Below are 14,913 nucleotides of genomic sequence, written 5' to 3' on the forward strand. Positions count from 1 at the left end.
TAGCGAGCAAACCCCCTGTTATTGCCATGGTGTAAATACACGGCCTTTCTCTAGACATCGCCCCGTGCCGAGCACGCAACAACACCTTCACCTTCAGCATGTTCAGGGGACAGAAGGAAAGATGCTGGCTGAAACCTTTAAACAAAAAAAACAATTAGTAAAAATAAAAAAAAATTAAAAAAAATTAAAAAATTTAAAAAGACGAAACATGAGGGGCCAGCTGAGGTCCAGCTCGGCAAGAGATGGGAGCGGGATGATGCGGGACAGGGCTGCACCCCGGCTCAGAGGATGCTACAGGGAGCAGCCTGGCTCCACACCAGGGTTCTTAGCCCCTGAGAATCCCCTAAGCCCTATATTTCATGCAAAAGAGAAGAGAGGAAAAGCTTGGAGGGAGGGAAAGAGGGTGTTTCTGGTATTGAGCAGTGGTGCAGCGATATTTCTCTCGGCAGCTGACAGTGTAAATGCATTTCCTGGCAGGCAACTCGCTCTGTATTAAAATTCTTGATGAAGATTATTAAAGCGTGTTTATGAAAAGCCTGCGAGTGCTTCTTGGACTCCAAACCTGCCTTTTCAAAACGAGATGTTTGGGTGCGGGCTTGAGCGCTCGCGGGTTATTAAAGCCAGCCTTGTCCCAAACCCACCCGCTCCGCTGGCGAAGGGCGATGGATGTGGGGTGAGGATGGGTGTGGGGTGACCGCAGCTGATGCAACCCCGATTCCCTTTTTCTGTATGCTCTTCTCCTTTCCAGCCTGAGGTGGGATTTTTAACGTGGGGGAGATCAGGTTGTATATCTAAATGTATGTCCTCAAAAAAAAAAAAAGTTTCCAAGAACAATGGTGGAAGCAGCCCAAAAATGTGCTAAGAAGGACAAATGCGTTTGGATCGGAGTCCAAGCAAAATATCAGGAGGGTGAATCAGAAAGAAAGGAAGGAGGATAAAAAATAGAAACGTATGGGGTTTTTAAAAAGCTATTTTTTTCCTTTTAATGTTAGTGGCAGCTTTTCAATTTGAGCTTTGAGTGCTGGAGAAATGTGTCAACCGAGCCGCACTTCAGGGGGATGCAAAAGCATTGTTGCAGTGACGCGTTCAGTCTGGTTTCCATCCAGCTCCATTTAGCCATTGCAAAGGCATCTTTGCTATTATTGTTATTAATTGAGCTCGTTAATTTATGTTCTGCCCTTTCTTACTGCTTCCCCGTCTCCATGTGGCGTGGTTACCTAGTGATGGTTGGTTAGTCGGACTAAAATCTTTGTTTCTCTAGGAAAACAGGTGATGCACTAATGGGTGGTGTGTAGGAAAGGCGTCAGTTGAGCAGGTCGGTAGCCCAGCAGAAATAAAAAACAGTGGATGGTGGTGAAGCTGTAAGCAGGATTCTCTGAAGTAGGGACAGCCCTGGATCCTCTGGAAATGGCATCCGTTCTCCAGGCCGATCCAGAATGGTGTGGTGGCTGCAGACAGAGGTGGGAGATCAAACCCCTAGCGACTGGGACATCTGTCGGGGCTGAAGACAATCCGTCTCTCATTAATCATCTGATACAAACCGAGGGAGACGCGCTAGAACAGAGCAATGTCACTGGATGAATGGCCCAGAGTTGGAAAATAAACATTTCAAACTCTGCCTTGGCGTTTATTTTTGCTGAATGCCTTTGATGCGCCTGGGCGTTCAGCTAACGGCCGGGTACTGCCGCCCCAAACCCGTCCCCGGAGCGTGAGTGTGTGACGCTGCGGGAGAAACACACCAAACGGAAAAATGTTGGGATACCCACAGCAGTAGTCTGTCCTGCCCCAAGATGAAGAGTTTCTCCTGCTGGGATGGCTGTGGAGGAGTTCTTCTCTTGGCAGCATTTGTTTGTTTGTTTGTTTAGCAGGTGGGAAGCACGGCAGCACGGTTGGGCTTGCGGGCAGGATGCCTCTCCTTGCCTCGGTCCCGTGCACCCGAGGTCAGCGGTGGTCCGGAGAGGTGGCACTTGCTGGTATGATTGATGTGTCTCCACCAAAGGCTCTCTCCGTGTCCACGCACCACTGGATTTCCACAAACAGCAGTTGTTTTTTCTTCAAACCTCTTGTGCTTGTTGTGGCTTTTTGTTTGGTTTTGTTTTTGTTTTTTTTAACTTCCCCTCTGCAAAAACCCACCAGGTGCAGTCTGGAATCCACGCTCACCCAAACATGCCTCTTAATTCTGATTTATTAAGATGGTTATTGTACAGATGATTAGAAACATATTCTGGGAGATTTAATGGCCTCGGAACAGACATGTAGCCATTACAGAGCTGTTAATCCTCTATAAATATGTTTTTAATCATGCTAGTATTTAACATACGATAACTGTCCTATTAAATGTAATGTCTAGCTGGCAGCCTTGTTACAAAGAATTGCAAGCTATTTTTTTTTTTTTTCTTTTCCTACAGGCTCGTTAACTTCTGCTCTTCAGGAGATGTTAGCAAAGCCACAAGTGGATGGCTCAGCTCGGGTGTCCAAGCCTCCCACGTCCTACGAGGATCCCAGCCTTCACCAGGAGGATTTTGCTGAGACCCTGGCAGGTGAGCAGCTTTTTCTCCGGCCGTGGACCTGCAACTTGCTTATTTTTCGCATTGCTCAGTGCATCTTTTTCCACCTCAGCCATGCAGCCCGTTCAGATTTTAAGAGCAGCAAGGTGACGTGTGTAAAGCTACGTCTGTGCTTGCAATTTCAGTAGCTGGGTGAGCTCTACTAAATAAACCTGTTGTGGTTTTCCATCTGCGTTCTGACTCCACGTGTCATCCAGCTTGGTTCCCATCAGCCATTCCTGGTGATGGGCTGGCTACAGGTTGAGAAGGGGAAAAATTTCCACTAAATTAAATTATTTTAGTTAGAAAAATAAACCCTCAGTGTAGCTTGAATAGAACACCTGCCTGGTGCCTCCCCTGCTTAGCATGAGATGCTGTGATGAAGCTGGAGGACTTGCTCCTGTCCAGACTGCTCTGTGGTGAACCGAGGAATGGCAGATGCGTGAGACACCCCTCGCTTCCCCAAAATCCCCTTGGTGCTGAATAACGAAAGCTTTGTGGGGAAGGGGCACCAGCCCTTTGCTTTTTGGTGTGCCAGTGCCTGGGCCTAAAGCCATGGCTCCAGCATGGCTGGGTCCAGGCCAAGGGTTGGGGTGGCCCTGTCTGATCCCTTCTTTTGTCTCCAAACGAATGCTTTTTTTGTCCCCGGCCCCCGTAGGCCGAGCGGCAGCCATCGGGGCAGAACAAGGGGCTATTCTTTGCGGAGAACAGCAAGGGATCTCATCACGGGGCAGCCAGCCCTTGGCCGTCACCACCACCGCCCTCCGCACCTAGGTCACGTCTGGGCGCTGGCATTTGTCGGGACCGGCCTGTGTCGACCGCAAGCGAATTACGCAGAGAAGGGAGGATGGGGAGAGGGAGTCAGTGCTCAATGATCTGCAGAAGGGTCCTGGGCGCACCTCTGGTGTTGGATAGGGAATTTTTAACATCTTTTCCTGAAACTGGTTTGTTTTCACCTTTCTGTGGCGGGACGTGCCATGGGTTCTCTCAACTGGTGGCTTGTTGCCCAGTGCGCAGATGACCCTTCTCTGGGCAGGGCCGCAAAGCCCAGCAGCAGCCAGAGCAGTGAGGGTTAAGAGACGGAATTATTTCCAGCTCCCTTCGCTTCATCCCCCTCACACCCCACGGCAGCTGGGAGCCCCACTGCCCCACGCGCCGGTGCTTGGAGCGGGCCCTGTTTGTTTTGGAAGGAGGCAGGCTTTGTCTGAGGAGACGCCAGCCAGTTTTCCGCAACCCACCGTAGAAACTTCCCCAGCCCCGGCGTTCGTCGCGCCCGGCGGCTACCTGGGCTGCCGACACGGACGAATATTTTCATCGCCAGGTGCCGTGAGACCTGCCGCCCCCATCTCACCTCCTTGTGATCCCACCCAACGCGACTGTTCCCACTGAAGCCCTGGCTCTCCCTTTCCGTGCGATATTTCGGGTACCTGTTGCGAGGTGATGGGCTCCGTCTGAAATGGTCCACTGTGTGGAGTGTGATGGGTACCGGGAGCCTGGGAAGGATGCAGGCGGTTGGAGAAGCCAACGAGGATGCCCAAGGGTTATTATGGGCAATGTGGAAAAAAAAAAGGAGGGGGGGGGTGGAATCAAGATTTTGACTAAGTCCAGTCAAGGATGAGGGTTCTCTCCATCCACACAGACCTTTTCCATCGTGAAATGCTATCTTGACTTTTAAAAAATGGAAATGTGCATTTTGTGCAGCTAAAATCCCAGAAGGAGCAAGGTCTAGGGGAAGGGGGGAGCTGAGTGAAGCAGGGCTGTGCCAGCAGCTCCAGGCTGGGGGAGGTTAATGGCCCCCCAGTTGCCTGTGGTTGTCAAAGGCTGCGTTGGGCTAGCGCTGGGCTGTGCTGTGGGGAGAGAGTGAGACCCTGTCGATGGGAGAACCTGGGTCAGTGTGATGGGAAACCTTGGGAAACCTTAGCAAACCTCTGCTTTTTTTTTTTTTCTTTTTTGGTTTTTTTTTTTTTTTTTTTTTTTCCTCTCCTTTCCTGTTCGGAAAAGCTCATCTGGGGCTTTTTTCCTGCCAGCCTTCCTCTGCGCTGCAGGAAGGCCAAGCAGAAACTTTCGCCGAGGGTGGCCGAATTTTCCCTCCTGCTTTCTGGGAGACGTTTCCCCCATGTCTTCGAAACTTTTCTCCCTGTCTGAGCAGCTGTCGAGCAGGGACGGGTCACCCCACGGACCTCTCTCAGCAGTAATAAAGCTGTCGGCGCGGGCCGGGCGGCCGCATGCTGGAGATGCACTTAGGGGGAGGCTGAGCCGCCGGCTTGACCCGACTCCCCTTCCATCGCCGCGCGTCTCGCCCTCCGTTGCCGCCGGCGCGTGCCAGGAGACAACGCTGGCGCTTCTCCCACCGGCAGAGCGGCGAGCCGTCGGCCAAGACGTCTGGTGAGAAGGAAGAGCATGTCTGCGAGCGCCAAGGGGAAGCCCTCCGCCGACCCTTGCCGCTTCTTGTCAGCATTTGTGCAGCTGGAGGCTCTGCCTGGGTCTGAGCGGCCATTTGGAAGGGAATCGTTGGGGATCAGCAGCTGCGGTGCAACGCACGTGCCAGAAGTGAGCTCGCCCCTTCCCAAGGCGTAGCCTCGCCCTTGCTTCGCGCCTGGGGAAACTGAGGCAGGAGGGTCCCGGAGCTGGTGCATCACAACCCTTCGGTCTTCCCTGAGGTCTGCCCGCCAGCAGAAAGCAGGGAGTTTTAAAGAAATAAGGAATTCCCATCCTGACGTAAATTAAAAAATTTGACACCTTTAAATTTAGAAGTTTGGAATTTCACCTAAAAAGAAATATTCACGAGAAGAAATATTTCCTTTTGTCTTTACAAATAAGAGCGAATACGAGAGAGGAGTAAGGGCAGAGCGCGAGGCGCTAACCTTCCGGAAATGCAGTGCCTTCATCATCTTGAATAGGTGTTTTCATCAAATTGAAATACGCCTGCAAAATGCTGTCTGGCAAATTTCTATTCAGCTGGAAAAACACTGTCTCGCTCGATCTCTCCAGACCTCATACAAAGTCTTATTTATTTGCTCCCTGCTCAGATGGGCTCCACTTCTGCATCTCGAGGCGTCTACAAATCACGCTTCGCCTCTGGCACCAGCTGAAAAAAACTCGTGGGTTTTCTTTTTCATTTCATTTTTGTTGCTCCTCTTCCTTCTGCGTTTTTGATTCACTCTTGGATGCCCAAGCTCCTCAGTGAGTCTTGGAGCTAGAAACCTGTTTTCTTCATTGCCTCTTAAGATGCTGATGAAATTATTCAGCCCCGGCACGTGGAATCGAGCGATTATTGGATATCTTGAGGTTAGATATCCAAAGGGCCGATGGAGATGGTCATGTGCAGGGAAGCAGCTCCGGCCTCCCGTCCCAGGACACGGGGGTGGCCATCTGGGACCTTTCCACTTCGGTCCCTGTCTCTCGTGCTATTTCTGGTACCCAGGGAAAGCAGGGGTCAGGAGAAGCCGTGTCCCTTTCCAGCGAGACCAGAGGGCTGGCTGAGGGATAAAGAGGTATTTCGGAGCTGAACTGGGCTCGCTGGAAGCTCCAGTCTGACTTTCTCACGGGAAGAGCCGACTTGGCCCCTCTGGATAGGCCCAGGCATCCCAATGTTCCCCCTGGCTGGGTGTGTTTGGGTGTGCACAATCTCCCCAACGTCTCTTCCCCCGTGGCAAACGCTGGCCCTGACTGAGCTGCTGCTGTCCATCCCCACGGCCTCAGGTACCACGGGGATGAGGCGAGAGTTACGCTGTGGTGGGTCATTGATAGGGGGGTGGTCCAGCAGCGTGCTGGAGGCTGTGGGATTTCACGTTTCCCTTCTGAGGCTGAGGATGCTTCTTGAATCGACAGCCCAGTGAACCCAGCAGCCCCCAAAGGCCAGCTGATGGCTCAACTGGAAACAGATAACAGTCCCCATCCTGCCCCAGTGTTGTTGTTGGCTGCCAGGCTGGGTTTGTCCAGAGCGCACTGGCAAAGGAAAACCATTCTCACACGGTGTGCGTGCCCCGTCGGTGAGAGGAAACGGTGTCCACTTTCCTCTTTTTACTGCTCGCTCGCTATTTGGTGATTAAGAAAATGGGGGAGCTGGGGCCACTCATTCTTGACCTTGGGGAAAGCAGGAGGCTTATAAAAACTCCAAGTGCTGCAGGAATTACGAGGCAATTAAAAAAAATCAGGCCGGAGCTGGGACCACGTCAATAAAACAGCAGAAAACTGATGTCAGCTCGGTGCAGGACGTGGGGACCCGCACCTCCGCCCTTTCCCGCTGGCACTGAGCTCCTGGGGTCGGCAGTGCCGGGGCCTCGCGCTTCCCACCCGCGTGGATTTGGAAATGCAGGAGAAAGAAGAGATTTAGGAGCTGGGTGGGCTTTAGGTTGTTTTTTTTTCTTGGTGGATTCAGCTGAGCTGCGTCCCTCCCCCACAAATGCAAGTCCAGTGTGAGCTCAGGCAGTGGGTATTTTATAGAAGTGAGCTGAACAGACACCAAAAAAAGCCAAAAATTAATATTGAAGGGGTGAGGAAGGATCCCAAATCACCATTTGGGGATGTAAGAGGCTTGGGTGTAAGCAGGGAGGATTAAACGCACGGAAGGTGTTTTTAATTTATCAACAAGTTTTTCAAGACTCAGCTTGGGTTTCTTGACCCAATAAGAACAAGAAAAGAAAAAAATTGTCTGGGATCAGCGACAATGTGCAATCGTTCTCCATTTCTCATTGTAGTGCCCACCTCTTTCAGGTCCGGGTCTTTCTGAGAGCGGGTACTGACGTCCTCAGATGGGGTTTACGGCTCAGGATCGTCGCATCTGAACGTTTCTTAGGGGTAAGCGATTTCTCATGAGAACCACTTGAGTTCAAGTGCGTGGTGACAGGGAGCGAAGCCTGTTCTCCGCTTCCTCTTCGGAAAGTCCCGGAGAAACGTCGTCGGGCTCTTAGGCCACAGTGAGAGTGTTTGCCAGTGCCCTCTGACCTGTTTTAAAAAGTCTCTTTTTTTAAAAAAAAAAAAAAGAATCTGTTTTTCAGTGTGCACTTGCTAAACTCCCATTCAGTAGGTTTACTGAGTTCCAGTCATTTATTTACTTGTCTGCACTGGAGCACTGGCTGGATCGGAGAACGAGCACAGCTCGCTGCATCTCGCAAGCTCAGCACGGTAGCAGAGAGCAAACCTTTCCCTGGTTTCCGTCGTAGGAAAAAGGCAAACGGGGGGGTGAACCTGGGAGCGAGCGCTCTTCTCCTTGGGTTTTGCCCTCCTCGCGTGCCGAAGGCACTGGGGTCTGTGTTATCCCCATCTCCTGGTTGTTGGTTTTGAGAGAAACCTTAGGAGCTCTTTTTGTTGGGAAGGGTTTGCTCCATCCCTGTTTCAGGCATGAGGAAATGGAGGCAGGAGGCAGGGACAAGATGCCCTCATTGTCCCCTGAGGCGCAGAGAGAAGAGAGGAGTTTATCCTATGCCCTTAATGTCCCTGAGCCCTTCCCAGTCATCCGTGACACTCTGCTTTCCTGGCCGGAGATGAGGGCTCCGGAACGATGCAGCACTCGACTCTCTTATCTACCCAACCCATCTGATTTCCCCTCCCCGTGCCAGCTCCGGACCAAACACGAGCAAGCCGAGGGCCCGAGCTACCACCGCTCTCCCAGGACGCGGGCAGGGTAATATGTTTTACCTCCTCATCGGGACCCATCTGAAAAGCAAGCTGTGATTCTGCCCTTGAGGGAACCTCAGCTTTTCACCTGTTTCCAGGGAAATTATTAAATTCTTAGGCCTTAATGAGAATAATATGGCCAAAGCTAAGAAATCCAGCCTTGCTGCTTTGTTTCCTGAATTGTTGTCATTGCGGCTGATGGTTTCCAATTGGCAGGTGCTTGTTTTGGGGGTTTTTTTTCTGGGTTATGAATGAATGTAATCCTTTTGTGGAAAGGGAGGTGTCAGCTTGGATGCTTTGGTCTTCAGATTTTGGTGATGATTAGTAACAGAAACAGAGGATGCTGTGAAATCCCGTTAGAGCCAGGCTGTGCCCAAACTGGGCAAGCAGCCCCGGCAACTGGCCATGTTCTCGTCAGATCCTGGAGCCTGGGAAGCGCGGGAGATGGGGGTACCTGGGGAGCAGGGCGCAGGAGCCAGACCCCATATCGTGCCCGCGGGAGTGATGCTCCTGGCTGTGAACTGGCTGCAGCCGCTCGTCTCTACCTCATGATGAATCCCAGATGATTTCTCAGCCTGAGCTGGGCAGTCACTCACGTTAGATTATAAACTGGAACTTTTACAGGCTGTATGTGGGGTTTGTGGCTTCCTTTCCCTCTCTCCGTCTCCAAAGTCCACGATTCTTAATAAATCATCCTATAGCCTGAGCTGAGTCTTGCTGTTTTAAGTTTAACTAGCTTATTTTTTTGCTGATAAGCCAGACTTTGAATTCTTCTCGAGATCACGGGTTGGGGCCGGTAATATCAAGAATGAGAGGCTGTTAATCGTGATATATCATGTGCCAACGGGAACAACACAGAGTGCTTGCTGTGAGCAGCGCGTTTCCCTTATATCAGCGTTTACAGGCGGAGCTGGTGGGAGGGAAGAGCCAGGCTCCCGTCGGATATAAATCAGATTTATATCGGAGCCGGCTCAACAGAATTGCAGGGCAGAGCTCTAAGTTATGTGCAAAGGGCAAGGGGACAATGGACTCTGGCAGGAAAATGTTGTAGTGTGCACCTCTTTCTTAGACTGAGTGTGTGCAAGCAGCTTGTGAAGGCTCTGAGCCTGACTTCCCTCCCAATTTCTACTCTTGTACTATCCGCAGTCCAAAGAGACCCAAATCCCCCAAAGGGTGGGACTTGAAGGGTGGACCAATGTACAGGGAGAATCTGCTACACCCTCTTGTTTCTCTGGTTCTTCTTTACCACCACCCTGTCAGCACATAAATTACTTTTCCTTGACTGCTCCAGACAAACATGGTACTTTTTCAGATCCATCACAGCCTGATCCGTGTTCTCCCAGCCAGTCCCTGAGCTCCTCTCCCGGTATCGCTGTTGACTTTGGCGAACTTCTACATTGATGCATCTGCTCAACCCATCTCCTCCTTAAAGCCCAGGCCGGCTCCCGCCACATCCCATAGAGAGAGAGGTTTCCAAGCTGTGTTCCTGTAGGATTAACCCTGCCAAGATCCGTGTAGCATGCAGCATCGGTCGCCCTTATCAGAAGAGGGATGGGCCCAGGTCTAGGTAGAACAGCTTTCTGGGGGGGTTTGCACCCAGATGGCTTTGCTGGTGGAGGACTCCTCCCTTGAGGCATGTCATGGAAAGAATGGATTTATCAAGATTAAAAGCAGTCTTGATGAGAACAGCCAGGAGATGTGCGTGGGGATGCGGTTAGCAGCATTGCTCCCCCACTGCTAACACCTGGTACCTGGCATCCAGCCCCTTCCACCCCAATCTGTCTTTGGACTGGCTGTGAACCCCCCCAACCTGACTCATCCTCCTATGTTAGCCCAAAAAAACCCCATCCCTTCAGTCCTAGCATCCCCCGGAGATGCCCCTCGGTGCCGGATGGTGCCGGCACATCTTTTTATCTCGCTTGGCCCAGCAGGCCACAAATTCCTACTCCTTTGCTACAGGGGTGGGCGAGGGAGTGGAGCATCTTGCTCAGCACCCCTCTGCTCAGGAGGCATCTTCCCAGTGTCACACAGTTTGCGGCATTGGAAATTTTACCCAGCTGGCGTCTGGAGATGGGCCAGGGTCCGTCCGTGCCTCCGTGGGAAGACACAGTGAAGGCGTGCTCAGGCCTTTGGGAATTTGTCTCGCTTTCCCTTTCCTTTTTTTTTTTTTTCCCCTCCTTTTGCTAGGGATATTTTAAACCACAAGGATGCCACTTGTGTTTTTCTTCAGTTTGGAAAGGTCAATGGCCGTGAGCTGTCCTGTCCTTGCTGCCAAAGCTACCACCACACATGGCACCGACGCCTTCCCCTCGGCGACTTTTGCAGGAGATGGGTTTGGCTGGCACCGCCTCGGTGGCCGCGCTCCTCCCCGGTGAATCACGTTGGCGAGGATGCTGGCGGCATCCTCGGGATTTGCAGGGCTGATCCGGCTTGGTGGGCGCTGGCTCCCGCTCCCACCTCACTCCAGCCATCGCTTCGTGATTGAACTCCCAGGGTGGATCCCTTGAAGAGGGGGAGAGCTTCGTCACGTGGCTGCCGGTGGACGGACGCGTGTTTACCTTGGCCCACCGCACCGGGTGGCTGCCGGATAGTTATCTGAGTGATGAATTCATCTGCACAGGGACCCCCAGATCACGGGGGCAGAGAGGAAGCATCTATTATAGTGGTTTGGCACAAGGGAGGAGGAATAACAGAGAGGAGACAGGCGGTTGTTGCACATCAAAGCCCCGGGCCTCTGCGTTCCTACCCTCTCTCCTAGATTTCATCGGACCGTGGCAAAACTGCAGGCGCAAGCAAGTAGGCTTGCGTGTTAGAGGCTCGTGGCTTTGTCTGTGGGGAGTGAAGGGAATTTCTTAATTTCAGCTTTTTTTTTTTTTTTCGTGGGTGGAGAGCCCTACTGCAATCACTGGATGTGCTTCGGCTCCGGGTCACCGCGCTGCCCCGGGGAAATGCAGCATTGCGGCTCGGACCACGTGCGATGCCCAGGCGTGAGCATCCCCAGCTCTGTCCAGCCATGGGGCCGGGCTGCGGCTGCTCCTCATCTCATTTTCAGAGATCTGGACCCCTGTTCCTGGATGAGAGCTACATCGCTGTGATAAACGAGCCCCCTTTTTGTATCTAAACCCAAGAAACCCCAAGCTTATACCATCATCCCAAATTGTGTGATGGAGGGAACAGCCTCTTGCCGTGGTCACGCAGCCTCAGGATGGGTTGTGTGATGGTCAGAGAAAGCAAACCCCTCTGTCGCCTCGACTTGTCCCTTCCCGCTGCCAAATCGGAAGGGTCAGCAGATCCGTCTGGACGTGCTGGAAGTCATCTGAGTGGTAGAGAAAAAAAAAAAAAAATCTAAAAGAGGGGTCATGTTTCTTCTTCCTCACATCCCCAAAGCGTTCTCCACGAAAGGAGACCTTTTGCCAGCGTTGTGCAACGCCGGCTCGTATTTTACTTGAACTTTAGTCCTCCTTTCATCTATGCCACAGTAACCTCCAGGGGAAAGAGCCTTGCTTGTTCCTGGTTTCAGCTGCTATCAAAAAACCTTTCGGCTCCATCCCAGGCCATTGTTCTGGGTCCCGTCACCCGGGCCATCTGTGTGGGGCAAGCAGTCCTCCCTCGGAGCCGACGCTCCCATCTCTGTCCCCGCAGGCTGCCAGCAAAGCCATCTTGCCAGATGGGTTGTAAAATTAGCATCAATAGTCCCACGAAAAGCCGCACCGAGCTTTCAGATATTTGTTTGTTTGCTTGTTTTGGCAAGAGGGGAAAAAGGGCCAAATTTCAGTTTGGGTTAAACGTATCCTGCAGTCCTTCGTCTCGCATTGTGGCTCTGACTGGAAAAACTGGTCCCTCGCTTCCTTCCCTGATGGGTGAATCAGGGGGGTAATGCGGGAAAAGGCGCGGTCCGTGTGTTAAGCGTTGTTGCTGCAGTTATTAATAGCCTCACTCTCCGGCAATCTCTGGATGATGGAAGAGTGGAAACTTTCCACCTTTTTGGAAAATCGGGAGCAGAAGGGGAGGAAGAGGAGATTCACACAGGAAAGCCTGTCTCTCACCCCAGCCTTCCCAGTCCCTTTTGTTGGAAATTACGCTGAGCTGCCTGTAATAATCTCAGCTGGCTCTTCCCTGGAAGAAGCCTTTGCCGTCCCACCCTCCCGCTGTGCTTCCCCACCCCGCAGCGCTTCTTCCAGGGGCGCCTCCAGCCCCGCCAGCTCTTCCGGGACCTCTCAAGAGGTTCACATGAGGCCAATGTGAATCCATCTCGGCTGGAGCCGGGGAGTTTTTAGCAGCAGGGGATGCAAGACTGGATATTGGGACTGGGGTCTGGTTGGGGTTTTCCACCGCCATCCCCTCCTTTTCTTTTCTTTTCTTTTTTTTTTCCCCTCTCGGCTCCAGATTTATTAACCCCACAGGGTTAAGCCATCTCCGTGCGCTCGTGAGCTGTGTTTGTGTTCAAGTTGAAGGGCGTGGAAGTGGACGAGGCAGACCTTAATTAATTAATTAAGGACCTTAATTTAATGGCCAGGACAGTTCTGGGTGTGGATACAGGACCTCTGAGACCATCCTCAAGGAGGTAAAGCAGTTCCTGTCTGTCTCCAACGTCTGCAGACAAAACCCACAATTTTTAAGCTGCTTTAAGGCAGCTGTAGACCAGGAAAAGTCATCCAAATGAGGCAAAACCTCCTAAATTACGCAAAGACTCTTTCCAAACTTGCCCTCGCTTGGAGAAATCCTGATTTGCATCACTGGTCTTAAATCCTACAGGCGCCCTTGAAGAAACTGAAAGATAAATTTGATCCAAAAAAATCTATAAGGACTAGGTTTTGGTGGATTACTTATTAAAATTCTATATTTGTGCGTTACCTGTTAAACCAGGGTGTCCGTGTTCTGCAGACTTGACTAGAAAAGTGGGAATTCGGCCTGGAGGAAAGCACGGACACAAATAAAAGTAGAAAACACAAGGCTCCTACAAACCCCGCTCTGTACGTTTGAATTAACGCGTGTCTCCCCTTCCTCCCCGACCCAGGAGCCACCACACTGCATCTCTTGTCTGCACGGCCATCGTCCTGACACCCACTGCATGGTGGTACCACCGTCCTGCCCGAGGCCAGGGATGGCCGTTGTGGTCCAGACAATGGTCGTGGAGCATGAATGGAAAATGATCTCCTGTGTTGGGTTGACAACCAACACTCTGTTCCTCAGGCAAATTCTCAGCTCCTGGGCGAAGGGAGTGCTCCCACCCCAGGCAGTCCCTGCTTCGATCTTCTTGCTGACTCCATTGCATTTTCTTACTGCTCCTGAATAATTCAGGACATTAAAAAAAAATAGAGGAAAGGGAAAAATATTCTTTTACAGCTTTGTTCACCCTGAATATGTAGGACACAGTGGGCTTTAGCCTTTTCACGTGCCACCTTTTTGCGTGTTGTCAAGAAGCAGGGTGTTAATTGGGGAATGTATCTGTATTGGGGACTATTTATGATTGTGGAAGTTCAGGATAAGGTTTTTTCCTAGCTGATGCTATCCCAAAGTTATTATATGCTCTCTTCTCTCCTTACCCAGCCAGCAAACCCCGTATCTGCCTGCCTCTGCGCATTGCATCCTGTGGTGGCACAGAGCAGGGAACAACCGTGGGAGACAAGCTGTGAAGAAAATAATCTGGCCTGTTTCTCGGCAAAAGTGCCGGGAGGAAGGGGCTGGGATGGAGGAGATGTGAGTCCTCTTCCACCCAGCCCCTCTGCATCCACGGAGCTTGCTGGCTGTGTTATTCCAGTTTGCATACTGGTGTGGTCTGGGTGACCAGAGCAGAGGGGCAGAAGGAGTTTGCGGAAAGACAGGATTTTTGCATGACAAAATATGTGAATTGCCAGACCCCTTTTCTCAGCTTTTCTAATATTTTTTTTTAAAGCACTTTTGAGGAATGTCCAAACATAGAAAACTTTAGCCCAAAAGGAATTTTATCCAAAGAATTTATGACCAACTTAAAAAGAGAAGGCAGAGAGAAGAAACCGAAAGCCAGATGTAACTACAGCCTTAGATGGCTTTTAGTTTAATTTCAAATTTTGCAGGGGCTCTCACGGGGAACTGTCCGGTTTCTGCAATGTCTGTAATCGGGTATTGAGGCAACTGTGAACTTTTGAGCACTTATTTCCTGGTCTTCTGCCCGTCTCCAAAAGGCAATATCTGACCGTCTGGTTAAACTCTTGATTTTTAGATGCTGGTGTGGGGAAGAGAGCAGCAGGAATTGGCAGTAATGCTGTGAAATCCCGAATTTGGGAGCTGAGAAACACCCCAAGCAGCACATAGACCCGCTTCTCTTGAAGGCACATCCTGGGAGCTTGGTTCTGGAGCAAAAAAATATTCAAAATAAGCAGGTAAGCAATCTTTATACTTCAATGTGTACTTGCACTCTGTCACGAACTGATTTGGACACACAAGCAAACCTTTGCTGAGGGGAAATCCAAGGTAGCTATGGGTTGGGGAGGAAAGATGCAACGCTTACAGTGGGCACAAGTGGTTTTGGAGGATTAACCAGACAACCACCCCCTAATAACCAGAGCCAGCTGCTGCAACACGAGCCAACTGTCCTTTGGGGAGGAAGGCGTCCTTGGCTAAACCTCTGTCAGCCAGGACGGGGGTCAGGGGTGAGGCTGAGATGCCCAAGGCACAGGATTTCCCCTTTGCAAATGAAATTTCCCTGTGAAATAAGGGATAATTAGCACCAGACAAGACCTTCGCACCTTCTCGACAAAGCATCCTC

The 14,913-nt window shown here is 51.3% G+C and overlaps 1 long non-coding RNA gene across 1 annotated transcript; it reads left to right on the forward strand.

The window, feature by feature from the left end:
• Window positions 1-2,431: 2,431 nt before the first annotated feature.
• LOC147597877 (uncharacterized) lies at window positions 2,432-14,501 on the forward strand. Its single transcript, XR_015261038.1, has 3 exons — window positions 2,432-2,540; window positions 7,263-7,346; window positions 14,368-14,501. It is a non-coding gene; the product is annotated as an uncharacterized LOC147597877 (long non-coding RNA).
• The last annotated feature ends 412 nt before the right edge of the window (window positions 14,502-14,913 follow it).

This window comes from Chlamydotis macqueenii, chromosome 24 (assembly GCF_036417535.1).
Source record: "Chlamydotis macqueenii isolate bChlMac1 chromosome 24, bChlMac1.mat, whole genome shotgun sequence".
In the NCBI taxonomy this organism is placed as follows: Eukaryota; Metazoa; Chordata; class Aves; order Otidiformes; family Otididae; genus Chlamydotis; species Chlamydotis macqueenii.